Below are 20,254 nucleotides of genomic sequence, written 5' to 3'. Positions count from 1 at the left end.
CCAAAGACTCTCTATCCCACTGCAGCCTTTCCACTGCTTTCCAATTGGCTAACTTAGCAATAGTTAGGAATCTACTTTGCGATGTTTCAAATCTGTGTTTCTCAATGCATCTCTGCACAGAGCATCCATTTGCTGGACACTGAAGGGCCTCTTTTTAAAATCTTTCCACAGATATTCATTCTACGTTTCTTTTCTGAGGAGATAGACGGATTTTTAATCCGTAAGGGATTCAAGGGTTGTGGGGATAAGGCGGGAAAGTAGATAGAACATAGAACATAGAAAATACAGCACAGAACAGGCCCTTCGGCCCACGATGTTGTGCCGAACCTTTGTCCTAGATTAATCATAGATTATCATTGAATCTACAGTGCAGAAGGAGGCCACCCGGCCCCCCGGGTGAGATGAAGGATTATCACATCAGTCATGGTCTCATTGAACAGCGGAGTAGACTCGATGGGCCGAATGGCCGACTTCTGCTCCTACGTCTTCTGGTTTTGTGGTCTGGGCACTGCCGAGCCATTTCGGAACATAGAAAAGAGGAGCAGGAGGAGGCCCTTCGGCCCTTCGAGGCTGCTCCACTATTCAGTATGATCATGGCTGATCATCCAACTCAATACCCTGATCCCGCTTTCCCCCTTATCCTTTGATCCCATTCTCCCCAAGTGCTAAATCGAATTGTTTCTTGAAAACATACAGGGCACGATTTAACGAAATGGGAACAGGGCCCCACGCTGAGCACGTTTCGCTGCATGCTTCCTGGCGCTCACAGTGCCGAGGATCACGAGGCTATTTCTGTCACTCGGGTTTGATCGGGGCCTCAGTGGGGAATGCGCTGCCCAGGCTGCGCACAGCCTCCTTTTCTGCACTGAGAGCTCCGCTCGCAGGAACTCCTCAGTGTAGTCAGAGATCGAGACGTCATTTTTAAATGGCCTCCCGATCGCTGGAGTCTCCGACGCAACCCCTGACTCCCCCGCCCCCCAAAGCCCCAACTCACTATGAGGGGGCCCTGGGCCACCCCGCTCCTCCCGCACAGGGCACACCCGGCCTGATTGCCACCGCGTGAAAAACAGCAGCTTGGCACCTTGACAGTCCCAAATGTGTCCCCAGGTAGTGCCCCTGCCACCTGCCAGTGCCACCTGGGTGCCTTGGCAGTGCCACCTGGGCACCTTGGCAGTGCCACCTGGGCACCTTGGCAGTACCACCTGGGCACCTTGGCAGTGCCACCTGGGCACCTTGGCAACCTTGGCAGTGCCACCTGGGCACCTTGGCAGTGCCACCTGGGCACCTTGGCAGTGCCAGGCTGGCACCTTGGCAGTGCCACCTGGGCACCTTGGTAGTGCCAGGTTGGCACCCAGGTAGCTTCAGCAGTGCCAGGATACCACCCCACCCAAAGGACATGCACGTCGGGGCCTCCGATCCCTTGGAGGTCTCACCCCCACCCCCAGTGCTATTCCATTTGGTCCCGTTTGTGGAGTACTGAACGGCGGTCGCCCGAGGTCTCCGAGCCGAAGGGGACAGATCCCAACGCCTCGGGTGCCTCACGAAACTGCATGTTATTATTGTTATTATTTTAAACTTTTTTCAAAATACATTCAGAGTCTCCAATTATTTTCTTTCTAAGGGGGAATTTAGCGTGGCCAATCCACCTACCCTGCATATCTTTCGGGGTGAGACCCACGCAGACACGGGGAGGATGTCCAATGGGAAACTGTATATTAAAGTGAGACGAGCTGTCTTGCGAGATCCCGGGTGCGGGGTCTTCTATCGGCGAACGAGCTGCTTTCCGAGTGCAGCATGGCCATACGATCACAACTTCAATGTTTTGGCCTCAACTACTTCCTGTGGTAACAAATTCCACAGGCCGACCCCTCACTGGATGAAGAAATGTCCCCTCATCTCTGTCCTAAATGGCCTACCCCATATTCTCAGACTGTGACCCCTGGTTCTGGACACCCCCACCAACAGGAACATCCTTCCTGCATCTACCCTGTCCAGTCCTGTTGGAATTTTATAAGTCTCATTCTTCTGAACTCCAGCGAGAACAATCCTAACCGATTCAATCTCTCCTCATTCGTCAGTCCTGCCATCCCAGGAATCAGCCTGGTAAACCTTCGCTGCACTCCCTCCAGACCAGGAACATCCTTCCTCAGATAAGGAGACCAAAACTGCACACAATATTCCAGGTGTGGCCTCACCAAGGCTCCTGTACAATTGCAGCAACACATCCCTGCTCCTGCACTCGAATCCTCTCGCTATGAAGGCCAGCATACCATTTGCCTTCCTAACCGCCTGCTCCACCTGCCTGCTTACCTTCAGTGACTGGTGCACAAGGACACCCAGGTCTCGTTGCACATTCCCCTCTCCTAATTTATGGCCATTCATAAAATAATCTGCCTTCTCGATTTTGCTACCAAAGTGGATAACTTCACAGTTATCTAAATTATCCTGCATCTGCCATTCATTTGCCCACTCACTCAACTTGTCCAAATCACACTGCAGGATCTCTGCATCCTCCTCACAGCTCACCCTCCCACCCAACTTGGTGTCATCTGCAAATTTGAAGATATTACATTGAGTTCCCTCATCTAAATCATTAATATATATTGTGAATAGCTGGATTCCCAGCACCGATCCCTGTGGTACCCACTAGTCACAGCCCTGTCTGCCAATTAGTTTTCTATCCATCTCTATACACTAACCCCAATCCCATGCGCTTTAATTTTACATAAACTCTCATGCGGGACTTTGTCAAAAGCCTTCTGCAAATCCAAATATACCACATCCACTGGCTCCCCCTTATCAACTCTACTAGTTACATCCTCAAAGATGTCCAGGAGATTTGGCAAGCATGATTTTCCCTTCATACATCCATGCTGACTCTTCCCGATCCTGTCACTGTTTTCTAAGTGCTCCGCAAGAAAATCTTTGATAATGGATTCTAGAATTTTCCCCACTACTGATGCCAGACTTACTGGTCTATAATTCCCTGTTTTTTCACTACCTCCCTTTTTAAATAGTGGAATTACATTAGCTACCCACTGTTTATTTTATAACAAGAACAATAATCAAATACGCAGCAGATACCGTTGGTTACCTATTCACTAACCTAACTCCCACATTAACTTGCAGCCCACCTTGTACACACACAAAACAGAAAAACACAGAGGGGTGGAAAGGGGGGGAAAAAACCATGTGAAAGAGAAAGGAGCCTTTGCCTCAGATGATGATTCTCAGCCTGATCTCTTCACAGTGAGCTTGTAGATTACAGTCTTTGTTTTGCAGCCTGTACTGGTCTTTTCTGTAATTTTAAAATACTGTACTCATAACCTTCCTTGAAAGGCAGAGTCTTTATTTCATCAAACGTTGCATTCAGTTCACGGTTTGTCTTCAGGCTTCTTTAGTTCCATGAATCCAACATCCGCAGGCTTTCTGGAAAGAGAGACAGCCCTCACCGCAGCCTTCTGGAGAGAGTAGCAGCAGCTTTCTGGAGAGACCCCCCCCCCCCCCCCCTTCCTGACGTGGCACATCTGGTGTGCAGCAGGCAGAGAGGGTGGCAGCATGCCACTTGGGACACCCGAGCAGCAGCCGGGCCCATCCAAGCCCATTTGGCCCAGAAGGGGACCCAGGTCACAGGGTGGGAATCAGAGCAGGCCGCCTCCACTCGTGCTGTACCATCTGGGGATCCACCATAAGGTCAGAAATTCAGACACCAGTTAAGTTGGCACGGGTGCAGGGCACAGTTTAGTGATAGGGGTTAGGGCACAAACCTATATATATTTGTGCACATTAAACACCTGTTCACACTGTTACAACTGTCTCAGTGCTCTGTCAGATGGGTATGAGGGGTGGGCTGGATCTGGTCTGGCCAGAGAAGGGGTGTTGGGGAGGAACTGGGTGTACGTTGTGGGTGGGCTGGGCTCCCCATCCTCCTCCCGACCGTTCTCACCACCTTTACCCCAGAGATTCGACAGGACCGTGTGATGGAATGGCCAGCTCGCATGCAGGGATCACTCAGGTGGAAGGTGCTACCGTGGGGCGGAGTCAGACATTGTCAAACGATGTGGAACATCGGAGCTCATCGCAGAGCGCGTTGTCATCATCCTCCATCCCATGGACCAGACCCCATGTTACTGCCAACCCAGGGCCCCCACCCTGTAGTGCGGCAGGTGTGTGTCACGGAGGGAGTTGCAGGCAGGAGGGGGGGGGGGGTGCCCTGCGCACCCCCCCTTCACAAGTCAGTGAATCTGGAGGTGATCAGTCCATCCTGTGCACATTGGCCCTGGCACGTGTGTCGTGCGGCCTCCGCCTGCCTGGGCCTCACGTCCTGCCCATTCTCCCCCTTCCCCGCATCTTCCTCATCGGACAAGGCCTGGCATTCATGCTCCTGCTCCAGCACGTCGTCCCTCTACTGTGTGATGTTGTGGAGGATGCAGCAGGCCGCATCAATGCGGGCGGCCCTCCCAGTGCTGTACTGGAGGGCCCCTCCAGAGTGGTCCAGGCACCTGAACCGCATCTTCAGGAGGTTGAAGCACTGCTCGATCATTCCCATGATCGCTTCATCAGTGTCGTTGTAGCGGTTCTCCGTGTCGGTCTATGGCCTCTAGATAGGTATCACCAGCCACGACCACAGTGGATAACCCCTGTCGCCCAGGAGCCAACACCGCAGCCGGGGGCGCACCTCAAAGAGTCCGGGAATTGTCGAGTGTGCCAGGATGAAGGCATTGGACACACTGCCCGGCTATCGGTGCAGATGTGCATGATGCGCATCTGATGACCACATATCAGCTGCAGGTTTATCGAGTGGAACCCTTTTGGTTGGTGTCGAGCGGCCTGTCATCTGCAGGTGCCCGTGGGGGGACATGCATCCCGTTGATCACCCCCTGGACCCGGGGCATCCCGGTGATGGCGATGAACCCACTGCCCGGGCATCCTGGTGGGCTCGGTCCACATTGAGATGGATGTATTGTGCCGACTGGGCATATAGGGCCTCCGTGACAGTGCAGATGCACCTGTGCACCGAGCTCTGTGAGATCCCGGACAGGTCCCCACTCGGCGCCTGGAAGGACCCTCTCACGTAAAAGTTCAGGGGTCCGTCACCTTGACGGCCAGCGGGAGCGGGTGTCCTCCCCCATACCCCCGCGGTGCCAGGTGTGCCACGATCCAGCACATTTGTCGCACTATCTCCCTGCTCAGCCGGAGTCTCCGATGGCATACCCTGTCCGGCAGGTCCTCGAATGACAGGCGCTGCCGGTACTCACGGGGCCTCATGCGGCGCCTCCTTGGCACCTCCTCCTCCTCGGCCCGCTGGGCAGCCGGCTCTCCAAGCTGGGTGGCTGCCTCCTATTCCTGTGGGGCACACTCCGCTGCTGCAGCTTCCTCCTGCTCCTCGAGCAGCTCCAGCTCGTACAGCCGCAGGGCATCCCCCAGGGCCGCGGCGACCAGCAGGAAGGCCCCCATTGCTGGCTGTATTCCAATATCCATTGTCTGCAGGGAGTGAAAAGCCGACATGTTAGCATGGCGCGTACCCCCGTGTCCAAGCAGGTCCACCGGGCTACATGGTGGTCTTGGTACTGCACCCCCTCTTCCATCCCCGCACCCCGGCCCCATCAATGCCTAGCAACTTGGTGCGTCTGGTCCTGACACCCGTCCCTGCTGCCAGGAGTACCGTCAGCTGGCGCTACCCATGCCGGAGGTCCACTCCGTGGCGTCTGGGGGGGGGGGTCACCCATTAGGGGCTGGTTTAGCACAGTGGGCTAAGACAGCTGGCTTGTAATGCAGAACAATGCCAGCAGCGCGGGTTCAATTCCTGTTCCAGCCTCCCCGAACAGGCACCGGAATGTGGCGACTAGGAGCTTTTCACAGTAACTTCATTGAAGCCTACTTGTGACAATAAGTGATTATTATTATTATATAGTCGGTGGCGCTCTGCAGAACCAGGGGCCCAGGTGGGTGGTCAGTGGGGTGCGCAGCAAGATGGCCACCTTGCAGGCTGCGGCAATGGCGGTCCATGCCCGGGCACTGCCCCAGTCCCTTGGGGGTTCACCCCAGCCTCACGGCCCGTTCCCCCGTCACCCCCCCCCCCCCCCTCCTCTGGGCCGTGGCAGGGCCACCACCCAGCCAGCCAGCGTCTGGCCCGGCAGCCCACAGTCGCTCCTCTCTGGCCACGATGACGGTTTCACAAGTGAACCGCGCCATCGGGAACTCGGCCCATCGGAGGCGGAGAATCGCGGAGGCCCCGGAGAATACCGGCTCAGGCCCGCTAATGATATGCAAACGGTGTTTACTGTAGGTGCGTTCCGGAACGCACTGGCGCCGCTGTCAAGGTGATGGAAAATTGTGATTTGGCGTCAAATCAGCACCTGTCGTGATTTTGATGTCGGAACCGATATTCCGCCCAATTGCATTTCCCGATTTCGACATCGGCCAGCGGAGACCCGCCCATATCTTTCCATCCATATACAAACAAAAGTTCACAATATTCCAACCCTATCTACCCCCATCACCAACCCAAAAAAACAACAACCAATCCCCTCTACCCCACTTCCTCCAACATCTGACGTGACTAACTCCCTGAACTAGGAAATAAACAGCTGCCTCCTCAGCTAGAACCTTTCAGTCGACCTTCACATTACAGACTTGATTTTTTCCGAGTACAAAATCTCGATGAGGTTGTTTAACCACACTGTGGGACTGGGCGGGGCAGGAGACATCCCGTCAAACAAAACCCGCATTCGAGCTGTTAAGGAGGCGGAGGAAAGAGCATCCGCCTCCGCTCTGTCCGCAACTCCCGTAAGTCGAAGATCCCCAAAATAGCCACCAAAGGGCAGCGTTCCAAATCAAGCCCCAAAATTCCTGACATGGGGCTGAAGAATGAGAACCAGAGCTTACGAGCTTAGTACTGAACAGAATCTGTGTGTGTGATGTGCCAGGCAGCACCGCCCGCATCTATCTGTAGGTTGAGGGGCGATCTGATAGAGGTCTACAAAATTATAAGGGGCATAGACAGAGTGGATAGTCAGAGGCTTTTCCCCGGGGTAGAGGGGTCAATTACTAGGGGGCATAGGTTTAAGGTGAGAGGGGCAAGGTTTAGAGGAGATGTACGAGGCAAGTTTTTTACGCAGAGGGTAGTGGGTGCCTGGAACTCGCTGCCGGAGGAGGTGGTGGAAGCAGGGACGATAGTGACATTTAAGGGGCATCTTGACAAATACATGAATAGGATGGGAATAGAGGGATACGGAGCCAGGAAGTGTAGAAGATTGTAGTTTAGACGGGCAGCATGGTCGGCACGGGCTTGGAGGGCCGAAGGGCCTGTTCCTGTGCTGTACTTTTCTTTGTTCTTTGTTCTCTACATCCGAAAAAAAACCACTTATTCATTCCCAAGTCAAATGTGCCGAATGCACCAGCTTCAATTCAATCAGGTTCACGGCAGAACGGTAGCACAGTGGTTAGCACTGTGGCTTCACAGCGCCAGGGATCGGGTTCGATTCCCCGCTGGGTCACTGTCTGTGCGGAGTCTGCACGCTTTCCCCGCGCCTGCGTGGGTTTCCTCCGGGTGCTCCGGTTTCCTCCCACAGACCAAAGACGTGCAGGTTAGGTGCATTGGCCATGGTAAATTGCCCTTAGTGTCCAAAAAGGTTAGGAGGGGTCATTGAGTAACGGGGATAGGGTGTGTGGTATTACCAGGTATTGCGGTACCTAAGAGGCTGATGACCATTGGTTAAACCCAGGAGTCTACCATTGGCTGTTGATACGTAGCTCCGCCCTGACAGGCAGAGTATAAGAACCGGTGCCGTCCCAGCAGCCTTCACTTTCTGTACCGAAGCTGCTGGGGAACAAGTTCTAGTCGATTAAAGCCTTCAGTTATGAAATCACTTTGTCTTGAGCGTAATTGATCGTGCATCAGGGTGGAAGTGAGGGCTTAAGTGGGTCGGTGCAGACTCGATGGGCCGAATGGCCTCCTTCTGCACTGTATGTTCTATGTACTATGAGCCTGGCGCATGAGGAGGTAGAGTTGACTCTATATAGAACCTCGCTCCACACCCCTCCCTCAAACTCCAGGCACAACTCCTCCTCACATTTCCTTTATTGTCATCCAACAGCACATGCTCCATCGCCACCAGCTGACCATAGATCCCCGACACCCTCCCCTCACCATGCCAACCATGGACTGAAGTATGTCAATCAATGAGGGCGGGGAAGGCCAAAGAGAGGGAAGTGACCTCCTTGCGCACAAAGTCTCGCACCCGCCGAAACTGATTACCTCTTGGAAGCTTGTACTTCACCAGCCACTCCTCAGAACTCGCAAACTTACCACCGACAAACAAGTCACCAAACCGCTCTAACCCTTCGTCCCCCCCAAGTCGAATCCAAAACTCCCGCCACAAAACGGTGGTTTCCACAATTCAGGGCTGGCACCGACGTAATTCTTCTGCTTGACTTAAAGGCACATCAAAAATGTAACAGCAAAATAAAAGAAAAGGGAAAATAAGGGAACAAACAGGAAATAAACAGGAAGGACCCTTAAAACAGGTCCCAAGGGAAGATCTTCAAAGGAACTATCAACACCTGTTGTGGTGGCAGCTGCAATGCTGAGGCCTGGTGTGCGGTGGTTCCTGAATGCTGAATATCAGCTGTACAGGTGAGGAAAAGCCTGTTTGTGTGAGACACCAGCACAAAGCAGGACATTGTCCCAGCAACAGTGTTAGTTGACCCACATTCCAATCAGCCAATTATTTTTCAAGTTAGACCGAGTCAATCAGGTATCAGATAACTGAAAACAAAGAGGTTATTCTATGTGGAAGACCCAAAGAATGTGTTTATGTTATTAAATATGTATATTTGCTTTTCTATAACTGTATTAAGAGTTTTAACATTCAGTGTTACGCACTGATCAAAGGTCACAAATCAATCTCTAGACATTGAAAGAAGATGCTTTGGTGTCAGGGCTCACTCCATTTTACTGTCACAGGAATGTATCATCTCCCGGGAACTCTCAGCAGATTCAGATAACTAATCAACTTAAAAATATAAAATATGTGTGACACTAAAAGGTCCGCATTGAAGGGTTCTCATGGGTTCCTTAAAGATTTTAAAAGGGAAAATTGGAATTGATGGCAGACGTCGCGCTGCCCCAAATATAACCATTCCACGGTGCACTCAGTAATGTGTGGAGATCATCAGCTAAAACTCTCCAAATCCACAGTAGCCCTGGGAGGTCAATGCTTATCCACCTTGGAACCAGCAGTGGGGGAAATTCCATTTCACAAAGTAGTGAGAAAAAAAAATCAAATGCCATCAGAGACAGAAAAGAGGAAAGAGGTGAGGAGAGGAGGGTGGGAAGGGGAAAGGAGAAGGGGGAAGTGAGGAAAAGGAGAGGAGGGAGAAGAAGAGGAGGGAGATATGAAGGATTGCCCTAGCACTTACTGGGTAGACGTCCAGTGGCCCTGACTTCAGTCGTAATGAAGTGCTTCGAGAGGTTGATCATGAAGCGCATCACCTCCATACTCCCAGAACGCCTTGATCCACTGCAACTCGCATACCGTCGCAACCGGTCCACAGCAGACGCCATTTCCCTGGCCCTACACTCATCCCTAGAGCATCTCGACAACAAGGACTCTTACATCAGACTCCTATTTATTGACTACAGCTCCGCCTTCAACACCATAATCCCAGCCAAGCTCATATCAAAGCTCCAAAACCTAGGACTTGGCTCCCCACTCTGCAACTGGATCCTCGACTTTCTAACCCACAGACCACAATCAGTAAGAATGAACAACAACACCTCCTCCACAATAGTCCTCAACACCGGGGCCCCGCAAGGCTGCGTACTTAGCCCCCTACTCTACTCCCTGTACAAACACGACTGAGTGGCAAAATTTGGTTCCAACTCCATCTGCAAGTTTGCTGACGATACGAGCATAGTGGGCTGGATCTCAAATAACGACGAGTCCGAATACAGGAGGGAGATAGAGAACCTAGTGGAGTGGTGTAGCGACAACAATCTCTCCCTCAATGCCAGCAAAACTAAAGAGCTGGTCATGACTTCAGGAAGCAAAGTACTGTACACACCCCTGTCAGTATCAACGGGGCCGAGGTGGAGATGAAAATGAAAAATGAAAATCACTTATTGTCACAAGTAGGCTTCAAATGAAGTTACTGTGAAAAGCCCCTAGTCGCCACATTCCGGCGCCTGTTCAGGGAGGCTGTTACGGGAATTGAACCGTGCTGCTGGCCTGCCTTGGTCTGCTTTCAAAGCCAGCGATTTAGCCCTGTGCTAAACAACCCCTAATGGTTAGCAGTTTCAAATTCCTAGGGGTGCACATCTCCAAAAATCTGTCCTGGTCCACTCACGTCGACACCACCACCAAGAAAGCACAACAGCGCCTATACTTCCTCAGGAAACTAAGGAAATTCAGCATGTCCACATTAACTCTTACCAACTTTTACAGATGCACCATAGAAAGCATCCTATCGGGCTGCATCACAGCCTGGTATGGCAACTGCCCGGCCCAGGACCGCAAGAAACTTCAGAGAATTGTGAACACTGCCCAGTCCATCACACAAACCTGCCTCCCATCCATTGACTCCATCTACACCTCTCGCTGCCTGGGGAAAGCGGGCAGTATAATCAAAGACACCTCCCACCCGGCTTACTCACTCTTCTAACTTCTTCCATCGGGCAGGAGATACAGAAGTCTGAGAACACGCACGAACAGACTCAAAAAAGCTTCTACCCCACTGGTACCAGACTCCTAAAAGACCCTCTTATGGACTGACCTCATTAACACTACACCCTGTATGCTTCATCCGATGCCAGTGCTTCTGTAGTTACATTGTGTACCTTGTGTTGCCCTATTATGTATTTTCTTTTATTTCCTTTTCTTCTCATGTACTTAATGATCTCTTGAGCTGCTCGCAGAAAAATACTTTTCACTGTACCTCGGTACACGTGACAATAAACAAATCCAATCCAATCAAAGAATGGAGAATGTCAATCAATGGCTTTTAAACTCACATTCGACACACACAGAAAATATGTCAACGGTACTGGGAGTGAATGTTCTTCAATTCTTCTTGGCAGCCTTGACACTGCTCTGTGCTGAGATCTATCATCACATTGAATTAGGTGTCCAACTAGGACTCAATGGGTTTGCTACATTCCAGTCCCTTTCTTGGGCTAAAATGTGTTAAATGGCACAGATTTGGCTGGTTCAGATAGCATGTTGATAGTTGTCTTGGTTTCCAGGTTGAATAGCAGTGGCTGATTGGCAGTGCTGGAGATTATGGACAACGTTTGAGGCCCGGTTTTACCACGCAGATTTGGGGAAATCGGATGGTGCTAATGACATTCCGTACTCACTTTACAAGTCCCTTTGAGTGCACACGTTCAGGACTGGGGACCTTGGGATCTCATTACGCTGGGTGTGTGCAAGTAATCCTGGGCAAATTGGACAGAAGGGCATCATGTTCCAAAGCCAGGCAGCAGAGATGTGGTTGGTTGAAACTGTCAGTGCCACTGCACTAAGGGCAGTGCTGGTCGGAAAGCGGAAAACTTTTTGTCTATTCTATAGGTGTGAGGCCACTCTCAAAACAAGAAAATGATGAAACAGTGGGGGAGGCACGGTAGCACAGTGGTTAGCACTGTTGCTTCACAGCGCCAGGGTCCCGGGTTCCATTCCCGGCTCGGGTCACTGTCTGCGCGGAGTCTGCACGTTCTCCCCGTGTCTGCGTGGGTTTCCTCCGGGTGCTCTGGTTTCCTCCCACAAGTCCCGAAAGACGTGCTGTTAGGTGAATTGGACATTCCTAATTCTCCCTCTGTGTACCCGAACAGGCGCCGGAGTGTGGCGACTAGGGGATTTTCACAGTAACTTCATTGCAGTGTTAATGTAAGCCCACTTGTGACACTAATGACGATTATTATTATAAAATGCCAATGGTTTCACTCTGTGTAAGCAGTGAAGTTGGGTAGAGTGTGACACCGTTAGAGATGCTTTAGAACCACAGAGGATGAGACAGCTGACTGAGAAGTGATAGTTTGACAGCGCATTTTGAAAGGAAGCTGGACAAAAGCAAAATACTGCGCACCTGGAAATCGGAAATAAAAAGAGAAAATGCTGGAAATACTCAGCAGGTTAGGCAGAAAGCCTGAAACATTAACTCTCTTTCTCTGAACAGATGTTGTCAGACCTGTTGAGTGTTTCCAGTATTTTCCGTGTTTATTAAAAGAAAATTAATCTTTGTTCGCTAAGAGCGCAATGTGCAGTGTGTGGGGAATGCCAAAAACACCAAGTGTTTCTTTCAACAAACAAAAGTTTCAAATAAATAAGATTTGGTGAATTTACAGCTGCAGTGATTAGCTACTTAACTCCTGAGGATGTTCTACACTGAACTTTAAACTCCGCCTCAGTGACATTCTTAGTGCAAATCCGAGTTTCATTGTGGTCGGAGTGTGGATCCTAATGTCTGTGAGCACTCATTCCGGGCTGGCTGGTGACAGGGAAATGGTAAATGATGGAGGAGCCGTGAGTACAATGGACAGTCTTCCTAAGGGGCGGTGATGTAGAAACAGGAGCTGCGCAGAGAACACAGAAACACACAGTTCAACCCAACCAATCAAAACGTCTCCATATTCCGTTCCAAGGTACCCACCTGCTTCAAGAAGACCACCATCATATCGGTGCCAAAGAAGAACCAGGCAACGTGCCTGTAGCACAATCAATCATTCACGAGATGAGAAGGAGTCAAACGATGGCTTTATTACGCAGACTTGTTCCCCAGCAGCACAGTTACAGAATGCGGCTGCTGGGAGAACCCGGGCTCTTATACTCCGCCTTACTGGGTGGAGCCAGCAGGTGGCTGATCCAATCGGGATCCAGTGTCTATCCACCAATAGCCTCTCGGCATCCCAGGGTACCTTAATACCCCTGATACATACCACCACAGTGCCTCAATGACTAGTGTCCCTGACATCGATCGTAATGAAGTGCTTCGAGAGATTGGTCATGAGCCACATGAACTCCATATTCCCAGAATGACTTGATCCACTGCAATTCACATACCACCACAGACACCATCGAGATACAAAAGTCTGAGAACACGCACTGACAGATTCAAAACAGCTTCTCCCCCACTGTTACCAGACTTCTGAATGTCCCTCTTGTGGACTAATCTCAGCTCTTCACACATCTTCCCTACTGAGTAGTACTACACTCTGTATGCTTCACCCGATGTCTGTGTCGATGTATTTACATTGTGTACTTATGTTTGCCCAATGTATGTTTTTCATGTACAGAACGATCTGCCTGGACTGTACGCAGAACAATACTTTTCACTGTACCTTGGTACACGTGACAATAAATCAAATCCAACCCAATAGCGTTCATCTCACCCTATCTGTACCTTTCTCCCTCCAGACCTTATCTAGCTTCTTCCTAAATGCATCTACAATATTCCCCATAACTACTCTCTGCAGTAGTGACTTTCTAATTCTAACCACTCTCGGAGTAAAAGAAGTTTCTCCTGAATTCCCTATTTGATTAATTAGGGAATATTTTATCATTATCACCCCAAAATGGACGGAAGAACAAAGTAGGGTAAAGACTTTGCTCTGAGGTGGGAAACGGAGCTGCGGTCAGGTGAGCTGGCAGCAGTGCTGAGCGGTGACGTTCCAACTCATTGTTCTGGACCTCACACCTCGACCAGCCTCAGAGCATTTAGCACACACAGTACAATAAAAGAGCTTGATTAATTACAACAGCAGGAAAGTTATTCAGCGAGGAGTGAGCAGCAACAATGGACTTTGTGGTTGGATTTGCGAGAAGCACAGACTCGAACTTTGCTCTTTGCCTTCAATGTTTCAATTTAACCGTAAACTGGCACAGCACCATTGCGTGTTGGCGCAGAGCCTGGCACAGCACCATTGCGTGTTGGCGCAGAGCCTGGCACAGCACCATTGCGTGTTGGTGTAGAGCCTGGCACAGCACCATTGCGTGTTGGCGCAGAGCCTGGCACAGCACCATTGCGTGTTGGTGCAGAGCCTGGCACAGCACCATTGCGTGTTGGCGCAGAGCCTGGCACAGCACCATTGCGTGTTGGCGCAGAGCCTGGCACAGCACCATTGCGTGTTGGTGCAGAGCCTGCTGTGCCCGGCTCCATCTCAATCATAAAATCCAGGGGGTTGGAATACTTCTCACATTCAGCTTCAAGCACAGACCAACCTGTACCAGTGATGCCCTCATGTTAGGGTTTGCAGCCTTGTTACTGTACTGATATGCATCACTGTATATACACAAGAGGTTAATGTAAGTGCACTACAATTAATTAACCACTAGAGGGAACACCAGAGATATTATGACATGCAGACATACAGCCAATGGGTTATTACAACAGGACACAACCAATGGGTAATCAGGACACTCAGAGGTGGCATTACCACAAGGGGGCACTACACGACCCATATAAAAGGACAGGGCACACATGCTCTGCCCCTTCCCACAGACAGACATCTGGAGAGTACATCAGGGTTGATCAGCAGCATCACACCCCAGCACGTGGCTTAGAGCAGGCTGCTACAGTTACACTGAGTTACTACAGTTAGATTAGCAGAGAGTCAAACTCATTTGAGAACTGTGTTAATAGTTCAATAAACACGTTGAACTCATTTCAAAGTCTGGAGCATCCTTTAGTTAAGACTGCATCAAGTAGCAGCCTGTGTTACACGAAGTAACGTAACACAACAGTTACCACCTCACCCCACAACTCTAACTGTATGTAATCCCAGCATCCAGTGTGTAATCCCAGCATCCAGTGTGTAATCCCAGCATCCAGTGTGTAATCCGAGCATCCACTGTGTAAACCCAGCATCCAGTGTGTAATCCCAGCATCCAGTGTGTAATCCCAGCATCCAGTGTGTAAACCCAGCATCCAGTGTGTGAACCCAGCATCCAGTGTTTAATCCCACCATCCAGTGTGTAATCCCAGCATCCAGTGTGTAATCCCAGCATCCAGTGTGTAAACCCAGCATCCAGTGTGTGAACCCAGCATCCAGTGTTTAATCCCAGCATCCAGTGCTCAATCCCAGCATCCAGTGTGTAAACCCAGCATCCAGTGTGTAAACCCAGCATCCAGTGTGTAATCCCACCATCCAGCGTGTAATCCCAGCATCCAGTGTGTAATCCCAGCATCCAGTGTGAAACCCAGCCTCCAGTGTGTAAACCCAGCCTCCAGCGTGTAAACCCAGCATCCAGTGTGTAATCCCAGCATCCAGTGTTAAACCCAGCATCCAGTGTGTAAAGCCAGCATCCAGTGGGTAGTCCCACCATCCAGTTTGTAATCCCAGCATCCAGTGTTCAAACCCAGCATCCAGTGTGTAATCCCAGCATCCAGTGTGTAAACCCAGCATTGTGTGTAAACCCAGCATCCAGTGTGTAATCCCAGCATCCAGTGCGTAAATCCAGCATCCAGTGCGTAAACCCAGCATCCAGTGTGTAATCCCAGCTTCCAGTGTGTAAACCCAGCATCCAGTGTGTAAACCCAGCATCCAGTGTGTAATCCCAGCATCCAGTGTGTAATCCCAGCATCCAGTGCTCAATCCCAGCATCCAGTGTGTAATCCCATCATCCAGTGTGCGATCCCAGCATCCAGTGTGTAATCCAAGCATCCAGTGTGTAAACCCAGCATCCAGTGTGTAATCCCAGCATCCAGTGTGTAATCCCAGCATCCAGCATGTAATCCCAGCATCCTGTGTGTAAACCCCACATCCAGTGTGTAATCCCAGCATCCAGTGTGTAATCCCAGCATCCAGTGTGGAAACACATCATCCAGTGTGTAATCCCATCATCCAGTGTGTAATCCCAGCATCCAGTGTGTAACCCCAGCATCCAGTTTGTAATCCCAGCATCCAGTGTGTAATCCCAGCATCCAGTGTGTAATCCCAGCATCCAGTGTTTAATCCCAGCATCCAGTGGGTAATCCCAGCATCCAGTGTGTAATCCCGGTATCCAGTGTGTAATCCCAGCATCTAGTGTGTAATCCCAGCATCCAGTGTGTAATCCCAGCATCCAGTGTTTAATCCCAGCATCCAGTGGGTAATCCCAGCATCCAGTGTGTAATCCCGGTATCCAGTGTGTAATCCCAGCATCCAGTGTGTAATCCCAGCATCCAGTGTTTAATCCCAGCATCCAGTGGGTAATCCCAGCATCCAGTGTGTAATCCCGGTATCCAGTGTGTAATCCCAGCATCTAGTGTGTAAACCCAGCATCAAGTGTGTAAACCCAGCATCCAGTCCCAGCATCCAGTGTGTAATCCCAGCAACGTGTGTAAACCCAGCATCCAGTGTGTTATACCAGCATCCAGTGTATAATCCCAGCATCCAGTGTGTAAACCCAGCATCCAGTGCGTAATCCCAGCATCCAGTGTGTAATACCAGCATCCAGTGTGTAAACCCAGCATCCAGTGTGTAAACCCAGCATCCAGTGTGTAAACCCAGCATCCAGTGTGTAATCCCACCATCCAGTGTTCAATCCCAGCATCCAGTGTGTAATCCCAGCATCCAGTGTGTAAACCAAGCATCCAGTGTGTAAACCCAGCATCCAGTGTGTAATCCCACCATTCAGTGTGTAATCCCAGCATCCACTGTGTAATCCCAGCATCCAGTGTGTAATCCCAGCATCCAGTGTGTAATCGCAGCATCCAGTGTGTAAACCCAGCATCGTGTTCAATCCCAGCATCCAGTGTGTAAACCCAGCATCCAGTGTGTAAACCCATCATCCAGTGTGTAATCCCACCATCCAGTGTGTAATACCAGCATCCAGTGTGTAATCCCAGCAACCAGTGTGTAAACCCAGCATCCAGTGTGTAATCCCAGCATCCAGTGTGTAATCGCAGCATCCAGTGTGTAAACCCAGCATCCAGTGTTCAATCCCAGCATCCAGTGTGTAAACCCAGCATCCAGTGTGTAAACCCATCATCCAGTGTGTAATCCCACCATCCAGTGTGTAATCCCAGCATCCAGTGTGTAAACCCAGCATCCAGTGTTCAATCCCAGCATCCAGTGTGTAAACCCAGCATCCAGTGTGTAAACCCATCATCCAGTGTGTAATCCCAGCATCCAGTGTGTAATCCCAGCATCCAGTGTGTAAACCCATCCTCCAGTGTGTAAACCCAGCCTCCAGCGTGTAAACCCAGCACCAGCATCCAGTGTGTAATCCCACCATCCAGTGTTGAATCCCAGCATCCAGTGTGTAAATACAGCATTGTGTGTAAACCCAGCATCCAGTGTGTAATCCCAGCATCCAGTGCGTAAACCCAGCATCCAGTGCGTAAACCCAGCATCCAGTGTGTAATCCCAGCATCCAGTGCGTAAACCCAGCATCCAGTGTGTAATCCCAGCATCCAGTGTGTAATCCCAGCATCCAGTGTGTAAACCCATCCTCCAGTGTGTAAACCCAGCCTCCAGCGTGTAAACCCAGCACCAGCATCCAGTGTGTAATCCCACCATCCAGTGTTGAATCCCAGCATCCAGTGTGTAAATACAGCATTGTGTGTAAACCCAGCATCCAGTGTGTAATCCCAGCATCCAGTGCGTAAACCCAGCATCCAGTGCGTAAACCCAGCATCCAGTGTGTAATCCCAGCATCCAGTGCGTAAACCCAGCATCCAGTGTGTAATCCCAGCATCCAGTGTGTAAACCCAGCATCCAGTGTGTAATCCCAGCATCCAGCATGTAATCCCAGCATCCAGTGTGTAATCCCAGCATCCAGTGTGTAAACCCCACATCCAGTGTGTAAACACATCATCCAGTGTGTAATCCCAGCATCCAGTGTGTAATCCCAGCATCCACTGTGTAAACCCAGCATCCAGTGTGTAAACCCAGCATCCAGTATGTAATCCCATCATACAGTGTGTAATCCCAGCATCCAGTGTGTAAACCCACCATCCAGTGTGCAAACCCAGCATCCAGTGTGTAATAGCAGCATCCAGTGTGTAATCCCAGCAACGTGTGTAAACCCAGCATCCAGTGTGTAATCCCATCATACAGTGTGTAATCCCAGCATCCAGTGTGTAAACCCCACATCCAGTGCGTGTAATCCCAGCATCCAGTGTGTAATCCCAGCATCCAGTGTGTAATCCCAGCATCCAGTGTGTAAACCCCACATCCAGTGTGTAAACACATCATCCAGTGTGTAATCCCAGCATCCAGTGTGTAATCCCAGCATCCACTGTGTAAACCCAGCATCCAGTGTGTAAACCCAGCATCCAGTATGTAATCCCATCATACAGTGTGTAATCCCAGCATCCAGTGTGTAAACCCACCATCCAGTGTGCAAACCCAGCATCCAGTGTGTAATAGCAGCATCCAGTGTGTAATCCCAGCAACGTGTGTAAACCCAGCATCCAGTGTGTAATCCCAGCATCCAGTGTGTAATCCCAGCATCCAGTGTGGAAACACATCATCCAGTGTGTAATACCAGCATCCAGTGTGTAATCCCAGCATCCAGTGTGTAAACCCAGCATCCAGTGTGTAATCCCAGCATCCAGTGTGTAATCCCAACATCCAGTGTGTAATCCCAGCATCCAGTGTGTAATCCCAGCATCCAGTGTGTAATCCCAGCATCCAGTGTGTAATCCCAGCATCAAGTGTGTAATCCCAGCATCCACTGTGTAAACCCAGCATCCAGTGTGTAAACCCAGCATCCAGTGTGTAAACCCAGCATCCAGTGTGTAATCCCAGCATCAAGTGTGTAAACCCAGCATCCAGTGTTTAAACCTATCATCCAGTGTGTAAACCCAGCATCCAGTGTGTAAACCCAGCATCCAGTGTGTAAACCCAGCATCCAGTGTGTAATCCCAGCATCCAGTGTGTAATCCCAGCATCCACTGTGTAAACCCAGCATCCAGTGTGTAAACCCAGCATCCAGTGTGTAAACCCAGCATCCAGTGTGTAAACCCAGCATCCAGTGTGTAATCCCAGCATCAAGTGTGTAATCCCAGCATCCACTGTGTAAACCCAGCATCCAGTGTGTAAACCCAGCATCCAGTGTGTAATCCCACCATCCAGTGTGTAATCCCACCATCCAGTGTTCAACCCCAGCATCCAGTGTGTAATCCCAGCATCCAGTGTGTAATCCCAGCATCCAGTGTGTAAACCCAGCATCCAGTGTGTAAACCCAGCATCCAGTGTGCAGTCCCAGCATCCTGTGTGTAATACCAGCATCCAGTGTGTAAACCCAGCATCCAGTGTGTAATACCAGCATCCAGTGTGTAAACCCAGCATCCAGTGTGTAATCCCACCATCCAGTGTTGAATCCCAGCATCCAGTGTGTAATCCCAGCATCCAGTGTGTAAACCCAGCATCCAGTGTGTAAACCCAGCAACCAGTGTGTAATCCCACCATCCAGTGTGTAAACCTAGCCTCCAGCATGTAAACCCAGCATCCAGTGTGTAATCCCAGCATCCAGTGTTAAACCCAGCATCCAGTGTGTAAACCCAGCATCCAGTGTGTAAACCCAGCCTCCAGTGTGTAAACCCAGCCTCCAGCATGTAAACCCAGCATACAGTGTGTAATCCCAGCATCCAGTGTTAAACCCAGCATCCAGTGTGTAAACCCAGCATCCAGTGTGTAGTCCCACCATCCAGTGTGTAATCCCAGCATCCAGTGTTCAAACCCAGCATCCAGTGTGTAATCCCAGCCTCCAGCATGTAAACCCAGCATCCAGTGTGTAATCCCAGCATCCAGTGTTAAACCCAGCATCGTGTGTAAACCCAGCATCCAGTGTGTAAACCCAGCCTCCAGTGTGTAATCCCATCATCCAGTGTGTAATCCCAGCATCCAGTGTGTAATCCCAGCATCCAGTGTGTAATCCCAGCATCCAGTGTGTAATCCCAGCATCCAGTGCGTAAACCCAGCATCCAGTGTGTAATCCCAGCATCCAGTGTGTAATCCCAGCATCCAGTGTGTAATACCAGCATCCAGTGCGTAATCCCAGCATCCAGTGCGTAAACCCAGCATCCAGTGTGTAATCCCAGCATCCAGTGTGTAAACCCAGCATCCAGTGTGTAAACCCAGCATCCAGTGTGTAAACCCAGCATCCAGTGGGTAATCCCAGCATCCAGTGTGTAATCCCAGCATCCAGTGTGTAATCCCAGGGGGTGGGGGGAGGGGTGGGGGTGGGGGAGGGGTTGTGGTGGGGAGGGGTGGGGGTGGGTGGGTGAAGGGGGAGGGGGGAAGGGTGGGGAGGGGTGGGGCTGGGTGGGG

At 50.7% G+C, this 20,254-nt stretch overlaps 1 protein-coding gene across 4 annotated transcripts in view; it reads right to left on the bottom strand.

Moving 5' to 3' along the window:
* LOC140398688 (growth factor receptor-bound protein 7-like) overlaps positions 1–20,254 on the bottom strand; it is a 274,640-nt gene that overhangs the window by 119,102 nt on the left and 135,284 nt on the right. The window lies entirely within an intron of this gene.

Source organism: Scyliorhinus torazame, chromosome 21 (genome assembly GCF_047496885.1).
Source record: "Scyliorhinus torazame isolate Kashiwa2021f chromosome 21, sScyTor2.1, whole genome shotgun sequence".
Taxonomy (NCBI): domain Eukaryota; kingdom Metazoa; phylum Chordata; class Chondrichthyes; order Carcharhiniformes; family Scyliorhinidae; genus Scyliorhinus; species Scyliorhinus torazame.
Note: the sequence above shows the minus strand (reverse complement) of the source record. Positions and strands in the feature narration are given on the sequence as shown.